The 22,785-nt window shown below is 38.5% G+C and overlaps 1 protein-coding gene across 3 annotated transcripts in view; it reads left to right on the top strand.

The window, feature by feature from the left end:
- Positions 1-22,785, top strand: part of P3H2 (prolyl 3-hydroxylase 2) — a 152,123-nt gene that overhangs the window by 52,175 nt on the left and 77,163 nt on the right. The gene's annotated exons all lie outside the window — the stretch shown is intronic.

Raw genomic sequence — 22,785 nt, 5'->3', positions numbered from 1 at the left:
TGGGATCTTTTAGTTGCGGCATGCGGACTTCTTAGTTGTGGTTCCGTTTTGTTTGTTTGTTTGTTTTCCACATCCTAAAGACCTCCCAGAACCAGGAGACCTGCATTAGTGGGCGGTGGCCAGAGCTGTTGGAAGGTGTCTGTGGCAGATACAGTGGAGGTGAACGGTTCTGGGAGCTGAGTAGAGCAGGGAAATGAGGATATGAGGATGAATAGGAAAATGTCATTTTTTCCAGTACTGACAGTTCACAGCTTTCTCCTTCCCTTGGTCTTTGCTTCTTTCAAGATGCCACTATGGCTGGAGATGCAGAGGAAGTAAGGGGCTCCATGATGGAAACCAGTGACCTTTTCAATTTTCCATTCTCCAGTGTTGGATGACAATTATGTGCTTTTGACACTGCCTCGTGCAGCTGTGCTGAGGGTGCCGTTGTCCACTGCAGCTGTGCTCTGAGTCCCTTACTCCATCTTTCTGTGATACATTTGCCAAACACATCCTGAGCACCTGCGATGTACATCAGCTTTAGAAAAGTGGAAAGTACACAGAACTGCCGCTCAAGGAACATACAATCGGTGGGGCAGACAGATGTGAAGACAGATCATTATGTTCTGTGGCACAGGTTGGGACATAATGAAGCATGCCCACAGGGCTACAGAAGCTCAGGGTAGGAAGCCACTGCAGCCTCGCCAGCTGCCACGAAGCAGGTGCCGCCTGTCTGGGCCTGCTTCCTCTCTGGCCCAGCCTTGTCTGAGGACAGTCCTGGGTACCAGGAGGCAATCCAGGAATGTGGTTATCAGAGTGGAACTTCCACAACTGGATGTGCCTTCTTGGTAGCTAATAATAACGTCCTCCTTCCTCAATCCATTAAGCTAGTAGGACAGCAGGGGAGAAAGGATGTCACAGTGTATCACTACAAAAACTCTCCAGCAGAAGCCAGTTGATTTCTCCCTGAACAAAATCTGGCCTTTGTTTGGTGAATTTCCATTTTCTCTGCTCTTTTCCCCACATCCATTCATTATCTGGGATGGAACACTGTGACCCTTTGCAACAGGGTTAAAATAACAGCAGTAGCTCAAATGAAGGTTGACATTTGCTGACCTTTTCACATAGTCCCTGTAACTTGTTGTTTATATCAGCGAAGCACAGGGCCCCTTCTCTCCCCAGCTTCCAGCATGTTGTTGAACATGTCAAGGCAATAAGTCTCTTTTGCTCTTTTAAGTTGATATAAACATGTCATCCTTTCCATTCCTGGTCATTCCCCTTCTTGCCCTCACTCGCACTCTGTTACCAAGTTTTTCCAGCACTCTTGGGATCATTGACTCCCCATTCCGTCTCAGAACTTTGACCCTGGTTGAAACAACAGGAGTTTGTCTCTTGTAGTTCCTGTGGATCCCAGCAGATTTCACCTTGGTTCAGGCACACTTTTACTTCCTGGAGGGCCATCAGGACCCATTATCTTCACTGTGAAATTAAAAAATTGACTCATAAAATATTTGATAAGTGCTGCTTACCTGTACACAGGAGAGTATGGCATATCCCCATCTTATTGGAAAAGGATTAGGTCTTCAAAAAGGCAATGATCAGAGACATGGACTAAAATCTTCTGTGTACAAGGCATTGTGCTGGCTCCCTAGGTATACGTGTAGAAGAATATGCACTCTCCTAAGTTCTGTTCAGTCAAGAGCTGCTGAGGGGATCTTGGGAATTTCCCTGCCCTCCCTTGTACTCTTATTTTGGGGGAGGTGCTGCTGACAGGATAGCCTGTCATCCCATTTTTGATCTGCCCCAGCTGCTTCTGTATCTCAACTACCCACATCTTCCATAACCAGATCTCAGATTCTTTTCTCATTTCTGACTATTTCAGGTTGAAGGTCAGCTATGCATTAGTGCTGTGAGTGACTGAGAAAGAGAAGGGAAGAGGGGAGAGGAGCCTCTAATGGTGATCCCCCACCCCCATGTCTTCCTTAGGCTCTGAAAGTAGTTTTGTGCCTCTCCTTTCATCTCTCTCTTCACTCCCATGTTTTTATGGAACGATGCTCTTGATAGACAAAGGGTTTTTTTTTCTGTTTGTTTTCTGAAATGTAGAGGAATTTAAATTCTGCCTAAAACCAAGACCTCACCCCACACCATCTCTATTTGCCCCACCCTTTAGCAACTTTGGTTGAATTTTGTCTCCTACAGGAGGATCTGTGAGGTACAAAATCATGGCAGCCTCTTTCTTCCTTCTCTGCATCCACATCGTTAACCTAGATAGACACCTATGGGAAATCCCCAAAGGACCAAGTGCCTGCTTCAGATGGAAGAGTGTTGCAGGATTCTGTTCCCAGGGGACAAGACAAGGGCTGGCGCTGATGGAAGGAGACCTCAAAAGAGAGCTGTGAGGGAGCAAAGAGTTTGTCCAGGGCCTGACTAGGGATCAGAACTAGTAGGTTTCAAACATTTCCCTGGGGACTTAACCTTCTCTAGCTCTTACTCCAAACTGTGAAAATCAGTGCTTCTCAGACTTTCATGTGCATACAAATCACTTAGGCTATTCTGTTAAAATGTGGTTTCTATTCAGTAGGTTTGGGGTGAAGCCTGAGGTTAGCATTTCTAACAAGTTCCCAACTAGCTGATGTCTTTGCTTCTGGTCTGGGGATCACACCCTGGGTTGCAAGACTCTAAGCTACCCATCACTATGTAAAAGGCAGCAGGATAAGAGGAGATTTAAAGTCAGGTCTTCCAAATGTTCCAAAATTGATTTGTAGGTAGTTCTGTCTCTTTCTGTTCTACATCACTTTCTGCTCCCCTGCATCCCTCCTCCTTTGTCTGAAGGTTGGCAGCAGCTTCATGGGTTCTCTCCAGTATAAATGAACCCAGGTTACCCTGGGATGAGATCACATTTTCCAAAGATGGGTTTCTAGGCTGCGGTGAAGGCAGAGAGTCTGTCTGGGCTGTTAAGGCCTGGGAAGTGTAGTCTGTGTAAGACAAAGCAGGGTGTAGGCAGGGCATGTATTTGAGGACGTTCCCCAGGCAGAGGAAGTGGGGGAAGCCTGAGCAGCTGCATGTGTTTTTCTAATCCAGTTTCCTGGACTCATGGAAATAGACTCTGTGCTGGCACGTTTAAGGCATCCAGTGGCCTGGAGCTAGGAAAAAGTCTCTGACGTTTCTGTTAGTGCTTAGAAGCTTGATTATGGGTAAGACTCTTTAAAGACGGATGAATTAATCCAGATTATTACCCACACCCCGGTGAAATAGTGTTTCCTATTGATATGGCTTTTCAGAGTGTGATATTATGATTTATAAGAAATATGTATTTGGTCATTCAGATGACCAGAATATATTTCACATATAGAGTTAGTGTTTTTCCAGGGTCCTGATTCACAGCTCCAAAAACCCTTGGAATTTCCCAGGGAAGATGTCTTTTATTATGTTAATGAGGCAATTCGTGGAAAGCCCTAAGGTAACCTAAGGATGGGAGCTAGCTGCCAGAAGAACCAACTAGGTTATTAGAGGGTTGGAATTTTCAGTCCCTGCTCCCACCTCTCCTCCAGAGTGGAGAGAGGGGTTGCAGACTGAGCTCAACTGCCAATGGCCAATGATTTAGTTAATCATGCTTATGCACTGAAGCCTCCTTATAAAAACCAAAGGACAGAGATCTGAGAGCTTCTGGGTGAGCACATGGAGATGAAGACAGAGTGGTGTGACTGGAGAGGGCACGGAAGCTCTGTTCCTCTTCCCATCTACCTTGCCTGGGACCGCTCTTCCATCTGGCTGCTCCTGGGTTGTATCCTTTTAAAATAAATCAGTACTCTAGTGAATAAATGGGTTTCCTGAGTTCTGTGAGCTGCTCTAGCAAATTACTCAAATCCGAGGAGGGGGTTGTAAGACCCTCTGTTCTATAGACTGATCCATAGGACACCAATCCTACAAATCAGGGCCCCACCCTAATGACCTCATTCAACCTTAATTTTTTTTTCTTAAAGCCCCTATCTCCAAATATAGCCACACTGGGGTTAGGGCTTCAACATATGAATTGGGGGGTAGGGAGGGGAACACAAACATTCTGTCTACAACACAACTAAACATACAAATAATACCTAATTAGAAAGTATGATACGTGCTAAGAAGAAGAAAGATATAGGCTCTTTTTAGAGCTGTATTACCTGGAATTGCTTTATAAAGATTACTTTTATTATCTATCAAAAGTATCAATCAGTAAAGCCAGGAGGATAAAATTGAGAATGATATTGTATTCTGTATTCCCTTTTTGGAAACCAGAGTCTATTTTATTCATACTTGCTTCAATGCCCACATAATAATCTTTGACTTCCTTCAAGAGAATGTGATAGTTTTGTGAAATATAACTATGACCATTGCCTGACTCTTGAAATGTAATTAGTGGATACCTTACACATCTAAGTACTGGGCCTTTTGATATTTAGTGAAACTAGAGAAAGAGAAAAATAACACTTTGTATCTGGCAAGACTTTCTATCCAAGAATTTTGCTTACATTTGATTTAGCATCTAAAGGTCCCTGTTATAAGATTTGAAAAATTGTTTGTTATCATGGTTGTTATTCAAGTAAAAGGGGTGTAGTTAAAAACACATTAATGTGAATTTCAATTTTTCAAACTCAGATTTACAAAAATTAAATATAATGTCACTCAAAAATCAACTTGAGAATATTTAGTTTTTATCCAAACTAAAACAAATTTGGATAAGTAAGAAGGAGACTACTGAACATAAGACTGTTTGTTATGCACACCTTGTTATTATTCCTAACTTTAAAATGCCCCATTAAAGCTTGTTTATGGGCACAGAGGTCAGCATTCTCATTACCATGGGATGCCCATGTAGAAGAATTGTGTTCAGTTTTGGGCTAACCATTTAAGAAGAATATTGTAAAAGGAGAGCTATTGTTCTCAAAGTGGAGAACAAGATGGTAAGGGGCATACAACTCTATAATGTGAAGAAGGGGGAATATTAAGATTAGTTTCCTTTATTCCCACCCATAACACTGGGTGTGGTGGGGAGATTAGGGCAGTACCTGATTGTGTCTTCATACAACTGATGGCCGGGCAGGTAGAATCCATGTGGGGCTACAAAACTTGGATTCATAGGTGAGAGTTTCAGGATCATAGGAATTGTACAGTGTGAGAAAGAGGACGATCCTTCAACGAATGGGCTGCTCTGTGTAGGGGGAGGGAGGGATGTTGGCCTCTCTGTAGGAGTCCAGTCAAACCTTGATAACTGAGTAAAGATATCATACATGATAAAGATAATCCTGATGTCAAACAGCTGACCTGCTAGCCCAGTACTGTCTGTCTCAGTTCTGAGATTCTATGTTCTTCTCCCTGCACCTCCCTCAAGACCCCAAAGATAAGACAAAGCTGAATATCCTTTCTGGTATGAGCTCTCAGGTCAGTCTGAATAGCAGGTGATGACTTTACTAGATCCTCAGAGACCAGTTCAGTTCACCTGCAGATTATTCAAAATGTAGGTTCCTCGGATTATGGTGTTCTTTTGAACACCATAATTACATAAGCCAGTTACTGTCATCGCCTACATCACTTCATTGATAGTAAATTAGGCATTTGGAAACTAAAGTATAGGTGGGAGTGGGGGCCTCTGATTAGGTATTGTTTCAGTGACCTCAGTGTTTAGCTAGTGGCCTCTGAGTGTAATGCTGTGTAGTGATTAAGAGCATAAGAGAAGAGAGTCCAGTTATAACCCCCTACATATATAGTCAATTGATTTTTAACTAAGGTACCGTGGTAATTCAATGGAGAAAGAATAATCTTTTTAGCAAAGGGTGATGGAAAAATTGGATAGCCATTTGCAAAAAAATTAAGCTCAATCCTTATCTCACACCATACACAAAAATTGACTCTAATGGATTATAGACCTAAGTATAAGAATTACAAATATAAAATTTATATAAGAAAACATAGGTGAAAAATCCTGGCAACTTTGAATTTGGTGATTATTTCTTAAATAGGGAATGGAATGCATAAACTATGAAAGCAAATATGAAGAACTTGGACCCCATTGAAATTTAAAAGGATTGCTCTTCAAAAGAGCAATAAAAAAAAGTAATAAAAAAGTAGCTGGAAAGACAGACACTGTAATAAAAAGGTAGCTGGAAAGACAGCTATGGCCCAGGGGAAATTATTTGCAAAATATGTATCTGACAAAGACATGTATCTAGAATATATAAAGAACACAACTCAATAATAATAAGATAAACCAATTAAAAATACAAAGCAGGAAAAAATTGGAACAGATACTTCACCAAAGATGATATATAGATGGCAAACAGGGACTTGAAAAGATACTCAACATCATTAGAGAAATTAAAAACTTGTACCTGAATATTTTTAGCAGCTTTATGTGTATTGTTAGCAATTGGAAACAAATGTCCATCAACAAGTATATGACAAAACAAATTGTGGTATTGCTATACAATGAAATACTGCTTAGCAATAAAAAGGAATAAACTAATGGTATGTTCAACAACATAGCTGAATCTCTGTGTTGGCTAAGTGCAAGAAGCCAGATAAAAAAGTATATGCTGTATAATTCCTTTTATAAAATTCTTTATAAAATTCTTTAAAAATGCAAACTAACCTATAGGTTAGAAAGCAGATCAGTAGTCTCAAATGTACAAAGGGAAAGAGAGAGATTACAAAGAGCTGCAAAGAAACTTTTAGGGGTGATGGATATATTCCTTATCTTGATTATGCTAGGCATTTGTGGGTGAATACATATGTTAAAATTCATCAAACTGTGTTCTTTAATATGTGTAATCTATTGGTCACCAATTAAATGTCAGTAAAGATTATATATATGCATGTCTATGCACACATGTACTCATATACATACACACATATATGCATACTCACATATATACACTTTCATTACACTTCCATGCACACAGTCACGTGTTCTTAGTCAAATTAATAACCTCTCTGCCTTCAGTTTATATTTGTCTAAAACGGTGATATAATGTTATTTCCCTCAAGGAGAACAACAATGATGGGCACAGAGCAAGATCTCAAAAAATGTTAGCTAAAATTATTACCCTGTGGTAATAGTTCACTTCGTTTTAAACCTTACTGATTTGTTTATTCTGCCTGTCTGTTTTTCTTTTATTTTTGAGAATGTCTGTTACCAGGAGCAAAATTGTGTTCCCTCGAGAACTATTTTCTAGAGGGTTTTTTGTTTGGTTTGGGTTTTTTTGGTAAGATCTGACTCTTGTAGAAGCATAAGCAGAAAAAATTGTGAAGAAGCCTTGTGAGATGGCATTCCCGGGCCTGAGAGGGGAAATCCTTGCGCTCAGAAACTTTCCATCCTCCTCCACAGCTGAAATGCCTTCCATGGCTGAAATGCCTTCCTCAGCATTTCTGTTTTGAACGCCCTTTCTTGGGGGATCCTAACCCAGCTGCGAGAATTCACTGTGGGCTGAAACCTGGCAGATTAAATCCCGGGGAGAAAAAGCGATTTGAAAGTAATATTTGTTCTTAAAATGACAAATATGTATTGCAGGTATTATTTTCTATGTTGCAATTAAATCATTGGGGATTTTACAGATGAGCGACTTTGTATGGCCTAAGACAATTCAATAAGACACTTGAATTTGCCAGTGACAGTTTTCCTTTGTTTCTTTTAATTTTTTAAGAAAAAGTAGACTAAGCTATATAACTTTTCAAAATCAACTCTTCTTTAGGTAAAATCTTATTATTGCAGCTACTAAATACCCAGGATTTGTATCTATTTGGGTGTTTTTTTTGTTTTTGTTTTTGTTTTTAACGGAGGAGTCTAGTGGTACAGAAGATTGAGCAAATTATTTAACCCTTTCATACTAAACTGCATTGTTTGAGCAGAGTGAAATGACATTGTTTATTTTAATGCTATAAAATTCTATGTCACCTCTTTTCCCATTCCCATTTTTTATAAAGAAAAAACAAAAACGAAAAGGAAAGCCTTCCTGTGTACTGGTTGCTTATCATCATGACTATGGTGATTTTTTTCTTCATTTGTTTCCTCACTCTCCTGTCATTTAAAGTGACCTGTCAGCTATTGACAGCCTACTTCCTTCAGATCCTAACCTGCAATTACACCAGCTGCAGTCAACATTGTCTTATTCCCACAACATTCGTAACATATCAAATTATATGATGGTACTGTTATTGATGACATAGATGGTGAATTAATAAGAACTACGTTATCTACAGCTATGAGATTGGCTACTTGGGTTTGCAGACCAGGAAATTGCTACAGATTAATATCTTAATTTCAGAAGGCATTTGACAGTGTCTTTTATTATATTCTAATATTCATAACCAGCTAAAGAAGTTTTTTCTGATTGGTATCATGTGGCTTTGTAATAGCTCGGAAGGATTTACGTGGTGTCAAATAATGAATTAGTATTAAACTGGAAAGAGGACTTTGATAGTAAGTGCCAGGATACTACACCCCATTCTCTTAAAATGATAAAATGTGTGTGAGACTGAGGTAAGATAACTGAGAAAGGAGAACCAATTTATTATACAGAAGAGTTTCTGTGATGGAGGGCAAATGACATCTAGCAGACTTGTGTTCTCCCAACATTCCTCAAAAAACTCGTACATACATTCATGCGCTGCCACAAAATTTATGAGAAGGACTCAAAAGCTTTAGTAAATTAATAGGCGTCAACAAGATATGTCTTCTAGACAAAAACTAATAAGATCTAGGACTTCATCTATTGAAGCATATCTGAATTTGTATTCATTTCTGGTGCCTTCTCTTAAAGAAGATATTCAAATAGAGAGGATTAGAGCATGTAATTTAACACATTCATTTAAGAACTGAAGTTTTTTTCTGCACAATAGAAAGCTGTGTAGGAATATAATTGTTGCCTTCAAATGCCTGAAGATCTATCGTAAGAAAAAGGGATTGCATTATGCCTGTTTTTGTTCTTACGAAATACAAAACCAAGAGCAGTGTGGAAGTTATAGGGAAGTAGATTACGGTTCAATGTTAAAGAAATTATGTTTGACTTAGATGTTTTGTAAGACAGAATGGACTTTTTTTTGGAAAGTAGTGGTTTTCACTCAGGAAAAATTCACCCAGAGCCTGGACAAATATCTTGGGTTAATTTAGATTAGCATTTCTCACAGCATGCCCTGAAGATCACTACCCTCACAAGATAGTCCCCAAGACTCTGAGTCAACTAGCTTTGAGAGAGACCATATGGGATATTGCTTCTTGAATATTCACAGTGTGCATCAGCATATTAGATGCTCTGAAAGTCCTACATTAAAGAAACCTGTTTAACTTTGTGTAACCCGTTATTTCTCAAATTAATTTAAATCCTAAAAATGTGTCACATTTTGTGGAACAAATATGCTTCAGAACACATATGGAAAAATACATTGGAGGAGGGAGACCTAATGACTTTGATTCCATGAAACCATTCTCTCCATATTTATTAATTCACATGTTAACTAACACTTGTATTTGTGTGTGTGTGTTTCCTGTGCTTGTGTATCAGAGAGTGAGTTTTTTTAATATAATTTGTTAGACTTTGGTTTAATTCATTTTTATTGAAATATAATATTTGCTGTATAATAATATAAAAGTACCAGGTATACAATATAGTGATTCACAATTTTTAAAGATTATCCTCCACGTAAAATATTGGCAGTATTCCCCATGTTGTACAATATACCTTTGTAGCTTATTTTATACCTAATAGTTTGTACCTCTTAGTCCCCTACACCTATATTGCCCCTCCCCCCTCTCCCCACGGCTAACCACTGGTTTGTTCTCTATATCTGTGAGTCTGCTTCTTTCTTGTTATATTCACTAGTTGCTGTATTTTTTAGATTCCACATATAAGTGATGTCCTGCAGTATTTGTCTTTCTCTGTCTGATTTATTTCACTTGGCATCATGCCCTCAGAGAGTGAGTTTGAAGGCATGCGCATATATAACTGACCAAATTGAAACATAGTTGTCTCGATGGTTGATAAATTGATAGCATGATGAATAAATAATCATTTTAGGATCCCAACTGCCTCAAAAAGACTACAATTCTCCACTTTCCCTCAGAGAGATCATGAAAGCCTGTTATAGTCACCACACATTATCAACCGTTCATCAAGAGAAAAGTAAGCCTGCATCTCCAGAACTTTTTTTTTTTTTTAATTTTCCCCTCCCCTCCCTTGCAGTTTAGGCAAAAAGCCAATTTATTGAGCGTGGTGAGGGAGGGCAGGAGTAGATGTGAGAGGATACGGGGTTGAACCACAACTTAAACATCTGGTTTTATTTATGTGCAAGCACCATGCACAGAGCTTAATTAATGTGACTGAAAATAACCGTGTGTCTGCAGAAATGTTGGGTAGGCCTTATGTGTGTATATTTCTCTTTCCTAAACACCGATCCTATGCTCCTTATGGCACTGTCAAGATTTAGTTATGAGCACAAGTTATGAATGTGCATAGCAGTTTCTTTGTCTCTTTTCTGACTTTCTGGGCTTTTTTCCCCCCCGTAGTTTTCTTTCTAGAAAACTACTACTTTGGCAAGGGTTGAGGATTGAGTCATGGACATGCCTTTACTCGTGTCTTCTGTAATTTGAAGCCAAAATCTGAAGCAAATTCCAATACTGCTGTTTAGCTCTTGAAATGCTAATCACACATATATGCACATACCTGCAAAGCTATTTTTTTTTTGTTCCTCTGGAAGGTTCTAGGACTGGGAGGACATATAGATAGAAAACAGTAAAGAGAATCCCTTTCCTGTCTCTTACAGGACTTTTATTTAAACTCGTGAGTGATTTAATACTGATCAAGAAGAAACAGTGTTCCCCAAATATGTTGCAGCTGATATCCAGCTGTTGTCCCTATAGTCCAATCAGATAGTAAGTCTTCAAATAGGGTAAACTGCTGCAGGAGTACATGTGTATGAGTACTTTATGTAAATATTACATAACATACATTTAGCCAAAGAAATGGAAAATAATAACTTTGAAATAGGCCAAAGATATAATATCAAGCTTATGTTTTCCTTTTTCTGTCTCTCACTCTCCTTCTCTTTTTAAAGTATTTAGTTATTAATGTCAGAGTCCATCAATAACCTAAGTAAAAGGATCTCTAATAAAATGAAGCAAAATCTGGAGTCATTATTTCCAAACCGTTTTTCTTAAAATTAGCAGAAGCCATTTTTCAAATGAAAAGTCTTGAATGATTTTGATTTTAAAAAAGAAAAAAATATAACAATAAATGAAGAGTTTTATTGGTAAAACTGTGTCTCTTCTGTGGCTTACAGTCCTTGAGGTACCTCCAGGAACTTGGTGTGACAACCACTACTCTAGAAAGTAGGAAATCATAAGACCCATATGAATCAGGAAGGATGAAATAATCTCTCTGTGATTCAGTGTAAGTCAAGTCTAGATCAATAGCCAAAAAAATTACCTCTTGCTTTTTAATAACATGGCCTAGCTTATATTTTGTTTTTCTTAGTGTCATTGCATTCCAAACCAGGGAAACATAAAGATATATTCTTAGGTCAGATGTCCCAAGCAATGCTATGCCTCAGGATCATCTCAAGCTTTTTAAAACACAGGTTTTGGGCTCACAGACCCAGAAGGTCTGAATCGGTAGATCTTATGTTAGGCTTTGGCATTTGCATCCAAAATATTAAAATAAATAAATTAATAAAACCTACCTAGGTGAGTCTTTTGTGCCCCCAGGTTTAGGAACTACTACTGCTCCCCACAAAAGGATAGAATCGTAAAGTCATTGGATTTTCAGTCCAGTGCAGTCAGTACTTTTGATTGCCAGCATGATGCTGATACTAGAGATCAAAGATGGAAGGTCTAATCTATCCTTTTATTCTTAAGGTCTATGATTTCTTTCTTTCACATTCTAGATCATTTCAATTCTGTCTGCTACTTTTTTGAATGTCTACTATATGAGATTAAACAAACAAAAGGCAAAAGTGTGCTCTAAAGAGGAAAATGGATTCAACTATCTAGAATAAGAAGCGGGTTATCTTAAGTACCAGAGTGGAGGGAAAACACAATTCTGTGAGAGCTCAGTGGAATTGACTGTGATTGGAAGCATTAGAAGGATATGAAATAAGTGATCATTGAGTTCTTCCTTGGATTATGAGTAGAATTCTGTGCTGTGTCAAAGAGGGTGGGTTCAAAAAGGGGTTTAAAGCATAGAAAACCTAATGAGTATGGATGGAAGTTTGTAGCTTGTTAGGAGGTGATGAGTAGGCTGATGTAGCTCTTTGTCAGAGAAGAGCAGAGAAGGTCCTTAAGAGTGACTGTAGTCAAGTTTGGGTTCTTTTTGAAGGTCTCAGGCAGAAGCACCATTACGGAGGTGGTGAACATTTGGGAGAGCAAACTGATACCCCAGGAAAATGACTGGGATATGGCCATGTTAGACATGATAGAAAGAAGGTTTGTATTAATGTTGAAGGAATCCAGGGATATAAAGAATAGATGCAGTTGGGATGAGGATACTTAATTGACATTGAGCTGGTGAAACTGGGGTAGGTTGAGAAGACTGAGGATGCTGTGGATGTGAGAAAGTGTATGGTAGGCACGGGCTCAACCTGATAGTTCTGATGGGTCAGAAGATGGCTGGATGATGTGATAGGGACATCATACTTACTGTTAGCCACAATGATTTTTAACTTCAAGCAAAGTATATTTATTTTAAAGTGAAGGACACTTCTTGGCTATTCAGTTCTTAAAATAACTTGAATAGTTTTTACTCTTTTAATAATATGTGTTCACTGTCAAAGAAAAAATAAAGGATGGAGATGAGTAAAAAGAAGTAACTGAAAATTATTAAATTTATTATTAAATCTCAATGCCCAAGGATAGTCGTTGGTAACACGATGAGGTATTTTTCCAAGTCCCTTTTGTTTCCAACTTATGAGCATTTGTTTCAAAACTGGTATCACCTTACTAATACTTTTTGTAACCTATATTTTCTAACCCCAATATATTATAAAGTTTTTCGATATTCTTAAATCTTCTTCTATAACACTAAGTAGAATGGCTGAAGAGTGTTTCATGATATAAATTACCCCAAATTTCTTTAATTCACACTAATGATAGGCATTTAGTTAGTTTAATCCTCTTTTTGTTTAATTGCAAATTTTCCTGAGAAAAATCCCTTTATATCAATTTTTTCATTCATATCTTATTGTTTCTCATCTGTCAATGAGATTTACAGTAAATTCTAAAGTAAATTCTCATCTGTGAGGTTTCTGTGTTGAAACGTTTATTCCTAATTCTTTGCCATCACTGGTCACTGTGGTAAGGTATCAGGTACTAGAGTGGCCCTCACACCCAAAATGGGTGAGAGCCCTGATCCTGTCTTCATCATCATCTACCATGATTTCATTTGTTCAGAACAATTGAATTTTGAATTTGGCCCCATTATACAAGTTGACTGTTATTCTTTTCCTCGTCTTCCACATAAATAAATCCATTTAGTGTGGTCATAGAGTGAAGGAATTATGCTTATCTTTACCCCTTTGATGTTTGGCACAGATTATCTTTAAGACATTACTTCAAAGTAAGTGTGACATAGGACCAGTGAGGTTCAGCGAGAAAAATAGAACCAGATATATATTAAGAGCTTTATTGTAAGGAAATGGCTTACATGATTGGGGAGCTGGCTAGTAAGTGTGAAATCCATAGAACAGGCCATCAGGAAGAGCAGACGTGAACTTTTGGTCATGAGTTGAAGCTGCCACCTACAGAAGAAACTTATTTTTCTTTAGGGAAGAAGAAGAAATTCTCTTTTTAAGGCCTTTCAACTGATTGAATCAGGCCCACTCAGACTATCTGGGATAATCTCCTTTACTTAAGTAAACTGATTATGGACATTAATCACATCTACAAAATACCTTCACAGCAATATCTAGGTTAATGTTTGGTTGGGGACTGTAGCCTAGCTAAGTTGACACATGAAACTGGCCATTACACTTCTGCAGTTAGTTTTCATTCTCTCTCTGTGTGTCTGTCTCTCTATCCCTCTGTCTCTCTCTTTCTCTCTGCTATAATTGGAACTAAGATTTATGAAAGAATTTTGGGGCAGGGGGATGGGCAAGAATAAAATCTATTAAACAGGAAGCCAAGTTAATGGAAAAAAGAATATTTTTGTTGATTGTTTTTTTTCAGATGCCTTTTCTTACAGTGAGAGCCCTATTTTTCCTTGCTGAAGGAAAAACAAGTATAAAGATCTTAGCTGCTTGGAAGCTCAGATCTAAGTGTAAATTGCATTAATTTTAATTGCATTAATTTTCCCATCATTTAGCAATAAATCCAAACTCCTTGGCCTGCAATGCATTAAATGATCTGGGCCTTTTTTGCTTATCCAGCTTATTAAGTTCCAGACAAACCAACATTTTTTTTTTTTTTCCTCAAAATGCCAAAGTGCTTCTCCCAAGAATCTTTGCTCTTTTCTCTTTGCCTTGAACACATTCTCCAAGTCTTCTCTTTCCTGGCCTTGCTATTGGCATCTCAGCTCAAATATTACCCCCTCAGAGAGGGCTTCCTGGCCACCCTAGCTAAAGGAGTCCCCTCATCCCCAAATTACTTTATCCCGCTATCCAATTTTAATTTTTATATTGAAAAGTTATATCTATAATAATCTTAGTGATTTAACAGTTTTCTTAGTTATTATATATCTCCACTTTAGCTGCATCTTTTGGAGAACAGAGACTTTTTGTTTTCCACTAAATCATAGTGACAAGAGCCTTACCTGACATTTAGTAGAGCTTTACTCCTTACTTATGGAATGAATAAATGATTCCCAATTTACTTTCCAGGTACAATTCATCACTCCTTTCTGTATTTTTTTGGTCTTTCCTTCTAATACTGTCTTTTCCTTTTATATACGTTTTTATTTTAAGCTGCCTTACGATAAATATTATTTTTGGAAGTTTTATGTGTATACACTCTGTTGATAAATGTGTGCCTTTGCAGAGGTAATCAAGTGTCCCTGGTGAGGTGTCTCATTCTCCACTCCTGAGTGGAATATAATATATCAACCTTTTAGAATTCTCACTGGGACCACAGGGACACAGATGTCAGAACAGTATGCTGTGTGTGATGCATTCTAGGAAGCCTCATGGCAGCTGCAAGGGAATAGGGAGCCGAGGGAATGTGCCTTGGCTGAAATTTTCTGTATCATTCCACCACGCTGACTCCTCTGTACAGTAACATTTCTCCCATTTGGCATCTGGTTCAGCCAAAACTAATATGTAATGTGTCGTGATTATGAAGTGTGGTGAGAAGGTGGTGAGTATCTAGGGAATAACTTCTACCTCTAACTAGTGCTGAGGAAGGATTGGCTGATGACTTTCCAAATATCTCGAAAAAGGAGTTGGACACCTATTCATTCCCTTGTTTGTGCTTTTATTTTAAAGACATTTTTTTGACCCTGCGTATACTTTAACAGATGTGCAATATGCTAAAAGTAAAATAATATGTAAACAATTTTCTTTGTAATGTTATACTTATTTGCAAAGAATTTATTATTACCTGGGAAAGCCTGTAAAGCAAGATATTTCTGTTGTTTTGATTTGATTTCTCCCTGGAATTCATCCAGATAACATTCCAAAACTCCAATTTTAGTAACAAAGACGTGATTTTAAGGCAGATTTGCTAGAAAAGAAAAATTTTTTACTTCACCGTGTATGTTCAAAAAATAGCATCATTTTATGGGCAGATTATAATTTCAAAGTTTGACTATCATAGTTAGCAGATATTTTATGAAATATGTTGTACTTTATTTTCTCTATTGCCTATATTGTTCTCTGGTAGGAGGAACGTGAATTTATGTAGATTATCAGGGTATCATTAGGGCAGTTTTTGGTAACGGATTAATGATTATGCCACTCTAAGAATTTCTTAATTGGAAATGTGCCACATAGAATTTCACCAATTCCTACTCTGATAGTCATAAAAGCGTGTATAATAGGATAGATAATATATACCAACAAAAATAGAACTCAGAAGAGAAAATTATAATTTTCATGATTATCAGAAAATAATATTTGTGGTTTATGATTGTTCTTCTGCAGATGTGAGTGTTCTAGTTTCAGAAGGAGAAAGTTTCCCCAAATGTCATTTGCTTTTATGAAGTCCCTTGTGCAAGAATGCAATTTTCTGTTTGTACCTCAATGCACTAAGACCACCTACATTGTCAGTATTATTTGAATTATGAAATAACTCTGTTGCCTGGATTTTTTTCTTCCCAGAAAACTTTACCATCATAGATAAAGGCAGGTTACTCTATTTACATATGCTAACTATTTAAGTGACTGACCTTGACCCATAGTCAGTAGCTTTGCTAATGTTCATAAATTACAAAAGGAATGTCTTCTCCAGCTGAAGTTGGGTAGTAATTGTAAACCTAAAATAGTAAATGAGAGGAATGTTGCACATGGAGGTCCAGCTAGCAGCATGTTATTTATACAAATTTTTGGACCACCTTTGGACAGGATAAAAAAACTGTCATCAAATGATTAACCACCTCATGGTTAGATGGGCTGCTTCATGTCATCAGTAGCATGTCCTGTCCTACACTGTACATGAAACACAAGTCATAATAGTTGCTGATGAAAGACAGACAGGAAATTCACTTAGCTCTAAGAAATGGGAAAATTTAACTGGGGGGGGGGGGAAGATAACATGGGAATTTGAGAGCTGTGTTCAAGTTTTGGAATGAGTGTAAGGAAGAAATAAGGTGGGACTTCTTAGAAATGCCTGGAGAAGTCAGAACCACTCAGGGATGGGAGGATTTTATAAAGTCACAGTGCAGCACAGTCAAATCTAATCCAGTGAGCTCCTTAACCCTGAAGGAGATCGCACAGAGCCTGGACCGTCCAGTGGTGGTGTAGATGCAGACATAGAGGAGGAAATTGATTGGAGTTTTTATAAAACCCCAGATTTGTTTTAAGGCATCATGCCTCCCTCAGGCACTGCCAGTTACTGAGTATTTACTAAATGAAAAATATTGTCCTAGAAACTAGGAAGAGAAAATAAGCATAAATTATAGCCTAGTTAAACTGTAGACAAGCAAGTAAGAATCATAGAGGCTTAGTACTTTGCCCAGTAGTTGATAACACTGAGATTCAAAGCCTTATTGGCTTCAAAGCTTTTTTGTTTGTTTTATTTTTTTTTCCTTTTCCATCAGAAATGAACTTGCTGACTTAGCAGTCAAGTTAGTTATATTTCCGTATCTCCCTCCTCTTCCTGCAATTGCTAGAAAACTAAAAGGGAGACTGTGAGTACAGTGGAAAGAATATTTTAGTGAGACACCTGAATTTTAGCTCTGATTCTGCTATTGACCCTTAGGACCTTGAACAAACCTTCCATCCTCACCCCATTTATCCCTGAGCTGCAGTGTCCCCTTGAGAAGATCAGAGAGGGTGGCCTCTGTGCTTCCTTTCAGCCCCGACACCGACACCGTGTCACTCTCTGACTTCAGCCTCCTCCACCTAACCCTGGGAAACATTGCTGAGGACTTGTGAAGCCTGTCGGCTGGGGGTTGATTATCATTATTCTCATTCTAATTTCTAATCATGACATAAACACTCGGTTGATATCAAGAACAGGATAAGGGTTTGAAAGAGGTATAATATTTTCCCAATAAAGATCTTACAGGCTGCCATTCTCCCTTCCACCAACATAAGGTACTAGTTCCAGAAGAATGAAAAGTTGCTGAAAGCTGTGAATTACCCACAGCAAATCAGCAGTCTTTCCACTCATCACTCTGTGGCCTCATCATCTCCATTTGTCTGTGGGATCCTCATGGCTTTCTGGATGTTAGAGACACTAGTTCCTTAATTTTGATTTGTTGCTCTGGTTCTTAGTGGATGAGAACGGCCTGCATTTCATGAAGGCATGTAATAAGTCTCAGATGAGACCTTACTATAGTTAACTAGAAATGTGATAAATGTAAGACTCCATCTTCAAACACACACACACACACACACACACACACCTCTATTCGTTTATAATAGTGATATTGTAAAAGTGATTTTGGAATTGTTTCATTCCATATATTTCCAAGCACTTTCTTATATTTCTTCTTTCACAGCCCTTCACTAATAGGCCATGTATCTGGTTCTGTTCTGTTACTGGAGATTATTTTAGGGGAAAAATATATAATGACTATCTCTAATGGCTAAACTTCAAATGAAAAGCTCCACCTGCCTTCATTTTTAGCATTAGAATCGATCAGCCTTTTTTCCTACTCAAGCTTTCTACCAAAGTGTTCTTTTATTTCTGTGAAAAGCAAACATAAGCGTTCACCAGTTTTCTCCAGAATGTGGTGCTCTGGGGACAAATTTTCACTGCCTCTTGTTACTAATAACAGTCAACATGCTGGCATCCCACATACCCTTAAAAGGTATCAGTAACTATGCCAATGTGAAATAGGAACCACCATTCCTTTGAATCCAGGCCAAAAGTTTTAGTACACTAAAACTGGGACTGGAGATGATGTGAAAAAGAAAATATGGCATTTTTATTCGCAGGTTGTTCTGAAGGAAGTTGCCATATTAATCTTTAAAATCATTGCTTAAATATAATAATCTCTTACATTGCTATATAGCTTTAGAGTTTGTAACCTACTTTGATATATTTTGATATATCCCACAATACTCCCGTGAGACAGATGGCCAGGAGACATATATATATATATATATATATATATATATATATATATATATATATACACACACACACACACATACACACACACACACACACACACACACACACACACAAAATGACATTCATAGGATGTCCTGACAAGGAGACAGAGTAAACAAGTGAAAACAAATTTTGGAACCATATCATCTGATTCCTAATACTGTACTCTTCCTGCTGTCTACACTGACATTTCGTGGACACGTGCAATAAACTTTATGGACTGGACCAGTTTTTTTAAAAAGCATCAAATACCCAGTGATCCCCAGCCCCCAACACAGTACATAATCTGAGATTCCTATTTATGTCTACTAGGTTAGTTATGCATCAGAGGACTGTACTCCAGATGGGTCTTCAACAAAATAAATAACTTTCTTCCTCCCTCGAGCTCCACTGCTCCACCATTGCACTGGGAAAATAGGGGCCAGTTTACTGTCTTTAAAGCACCTAATTGCCAGATGACATCCAGGCAATTGTAGACTTTAATCATTAATGTATTTCCCTTAGAGGAATGTGTTTTGGGTGTATATGTGATTCTAAACTGTAAAAAACTAGGTAACCAAAATGAAGCAATTACTTTCTGATATGTTGAGAAATTTTAAAAAGTTGAACTTCCCATGACCATGAATTTTTAAGTTCTGTTTATGGTATTACTTTCCACTCAACAGTTCAGAATTGTCCTTATGGCCAATAAAGGCAGATTGTCTCTCTCTGTCCTTGGGGACATATAAAGCCACATAAAAGCAATTGGGAGAAATTACTTAATTTAAGTTTTAAAATGTTAATGGAGGGTAAACAGTGACCAAACCGGATGCTGAGCTATTGACCTAGGTCTTTGGGGCCTTTCAGGTTGCAGAATAGCTGTTACTTCCTTTAAGCATTTGCAAGTCAGGCATGGAAACTTTTAAGCAGGCTGGTTTTCATTCTGTAATTGCACTAAGTAGAAGCCAGCTGTGAGCCTCTCAGGACCCTTCATTGGACTGAGACTTTAAACATTTTGCTGAGTAGGCAGTAAAGTTTTCTTCTCTTTATTCCCACCCTCTTGGTGAAAGTGCACTCTTAATAAGCTGAAAGGAAACGGGGTATGAAAATAACAAATGAAGAACTTGTGTTGAACACAGATTTTAGTGCTTCCCTAAAGGTCACACAAGCCACCAAATGGAACTTAATTTATGACTATTACATACGAGCTGTGTGTAGATACTCAGTAAATATTTGTTGAATGGATCGCATATTGGTTAACTCACTTTGTGCATATAGTATGATAGAAATATATCCAGTCTATCTGCAAGGCCAGTAGCTTTCCAGACAAGAATTCAGTTTGCTCTGAGTTGAGGCTACTTTGTATAAGGCCAACAAACTAAAAGATGCACATGTCTTAAGTCAAAATCATCACCACACCTCAAAAAATGCTACTTTCCATGTTCCTGATCATGAAGATGAAAGCATTGCCTTCATGGAGAATGGATATGATGGATATGATTTTTTTTCCTTTGGTTCATACATCAGTTGTCCTTGGATGACCATTCAGATCAGATTCATGTCTAACAAAAAGATGATCCAGTTGTAGGTCTTGACTCTGATGGAACAAGTTGATTTTCCAGTTATTCTGCAAGTGACAGATTCAGTAACCATTAGTTGGCATTCTCTCTTACAAGCCTGAAATCACCCTTTTTTTTTTTTTTTTTTGCGGTACACGGGCCTCTCACCGTTGTGGCCTCTCCCGTTGCGGAGCACAGGCTCCGGACACGCAGGCCCAGCTGCCATGGTTCACGGGCCCAGCCGCTCCGCGGCATGTGGGATCCTCCTGGACCGGGGCACAAACCCGTGGCCCCTGCATCGGCAGGCGGACTCTCAACCACTGCGCCACCAGGGAAGCCCCGAAATCACCCTATTTTGAACTCAGGTTTGTGGATTAAATGAGCTACATAATCATGCTATAGAGCCAATAAAAACTATTTAAATATTCTATCAGTGCCTTGGAAACATCCCCATAATACATAATGCCTTACAGTGATAAACTGTAAGGCAAATTTCTGTGGTGCCAGTTACTATGGGCATCGATACACAAATGCTGAGTCATTGCATGGAAAAGGATTAAAAGGCTGAATATACCTTTAAGAAATGTCTAATGCAACCATAGTTACCTTTCTCATTTCTCCACAGTCCAGTGAGTTTTTTTTTTTTTTTGTCCAGTGAGTTTTTGTTCTGTTTCTTAATCCTAGAGTGTACAGTAATCATTTTAGCTATATCACATAGAGGAAATACAGGGAACAGACAGCTTAATGCGTTCATTTTATTTATTTCATCCATCCAACACCTACAGGATGTTCTAGACTCTGAGGAGAAACAAGAATGAATAAGTCCTGGGACTTCCCTGGTGACACAGTGGTTAAGAATCCGCCTGCCAGAGCAGGGGACACGGGTTCAAGCCCTGGTCCAGGAAGATCCCACATGCCATGGAGCAACTAAGCCCGTGGACCACAACTACTAAGCCTGCGCTCTAGAACCCACGAGCCACAACTACTGAGCCCACATGCCACAACTACCGAAGCCCAGGTGCCTAGAGGCTGTGCTCCGCAACAAGAGAAGCCACCGCAGTGAGAAGCCCGTGCACCATAACAAAGAGTAGCCCCTGTGTGCTGCAGCTAGAGAAAGCCCGCGTGCAGCATCGAAGACCCAATGCAGCCAAAAATAAATAAATACAAAAATAAAAAAGAATGAATAAGTCCTATTTTCTACCCTTAGCAAGTTCACTATAAGTAGAAAATCAACTCAAATAATCTCTCATATTGATCCCTCCCTCCTGTGAGTCCCCATGCTATTTTGGAGCCCTTCTTGGGGATATAGTGTAGTCTGTCTTTAGAATCTTATGTGTGTTCCTTGCATGCTTCTTGGTGGACTTGGAACTCCTGGAAGCAAAGACTGTGTCTTCCTCATCTTTGTATCCCTGGTTCCCACTATTATTCCTAGTGTATATTATGAACTTACATGTTTCCTCATCTGTAAGTGAGGGAGTGAGGATAATGCATGCTACATCTTATAAAGTTATGATATCAAAATTAGATGCATTAAATTTTGCAGTCTGTGAAACACTATACCAATGAAAAGAATCACTCTTATTAAAATGGAATATATGCTTTCATTTAACTCTCAGTTGCCATTTAACTACACCTGGCAATGATGTTTGAAGGGATCTCAGGGGCCTTACTATTAGTGGAAAACTCAACCATCATGCATCCCATAAAATTTTCCTTCCTTATAATGCTCAATTGTTAAAAAAAAAATTTAAAGTAGGTTCTAATGAAGCATATTAAGTATAGCTTATTCGTCAAACTCTTAACCTCTGTCTTGACCATAAAATATGAATTATTGTGGTATACGGGTCTATTCAGGGTATGATAAATGCTGTATGTACTTCGGGAGGAAACTATAAGGTATGTTTCTGGCTTGCCTTGAGGAAGAAATAAATGGCCTATGCAGTCACTTCCATCTCTGGTTTCAATGATTAATGCATCCTAGAGGAACAACTTCCTTTAGGCTGCAATGCCAGTTGCTATCCTTATTTCATCCCTTGAGTTTTACAGGGAATGTGAACTGAAAAATATTTAGCTTTTATTTTAGATAACTTTTTTCCTTGACTCCTGCTTGTGTATTTTACATTTTTTTTTCCATTCTGGAGTTAGTTTTTCTTGTGCGTATCTAGGTTGTTATCTAGGAACACACGGGAGGTGATAGAGATAATGCCGGGCTGTGCCTAAGGTTTGGAGGTAGAGCGGATGCTCAGGAGGCTGCGAGAGGCCTCAGCAGCTCAAGTGCCAAGAGGTTCTGTGTGTCTTACCTTGTTACTCACTCATGGCCTCTATGAGGCTTGGGACCAACAGGATTCCATGTTAGTGCCAGGTCTTCACTTGCTATGTCGTTAGGTGCAGTAGATAAGCATTTTGTGAAACCATTTGAGTGTATTTTGCATTCTTTCATGAGATGATTAGTCAGGTGTGGCCACAAGAGGGGACAAGGTTCAGGAAAACAAAGTTTATTATATCCACAACTTCTAAAGAGAGGCACTGCATGCC

Source organism: Tursiops truncatus, chromosome 4 (genome assembly GCF_011762595.2).
Source record: "Tursiops truncatus isolate mTurTru1 chromosome 4, mTurTru1.mat.Y, whole genome shotgun sequence".
Classification (NCBI taxonomy): Eukaryota; Metazoa; Chordata; class Mammalia; order Artiodactyla; family Delphinidae; genus Tursiops; species Tursiops truncatus.
This window is presented reverse-complemented; position numbering and strand designations above follow the sequence as displayed.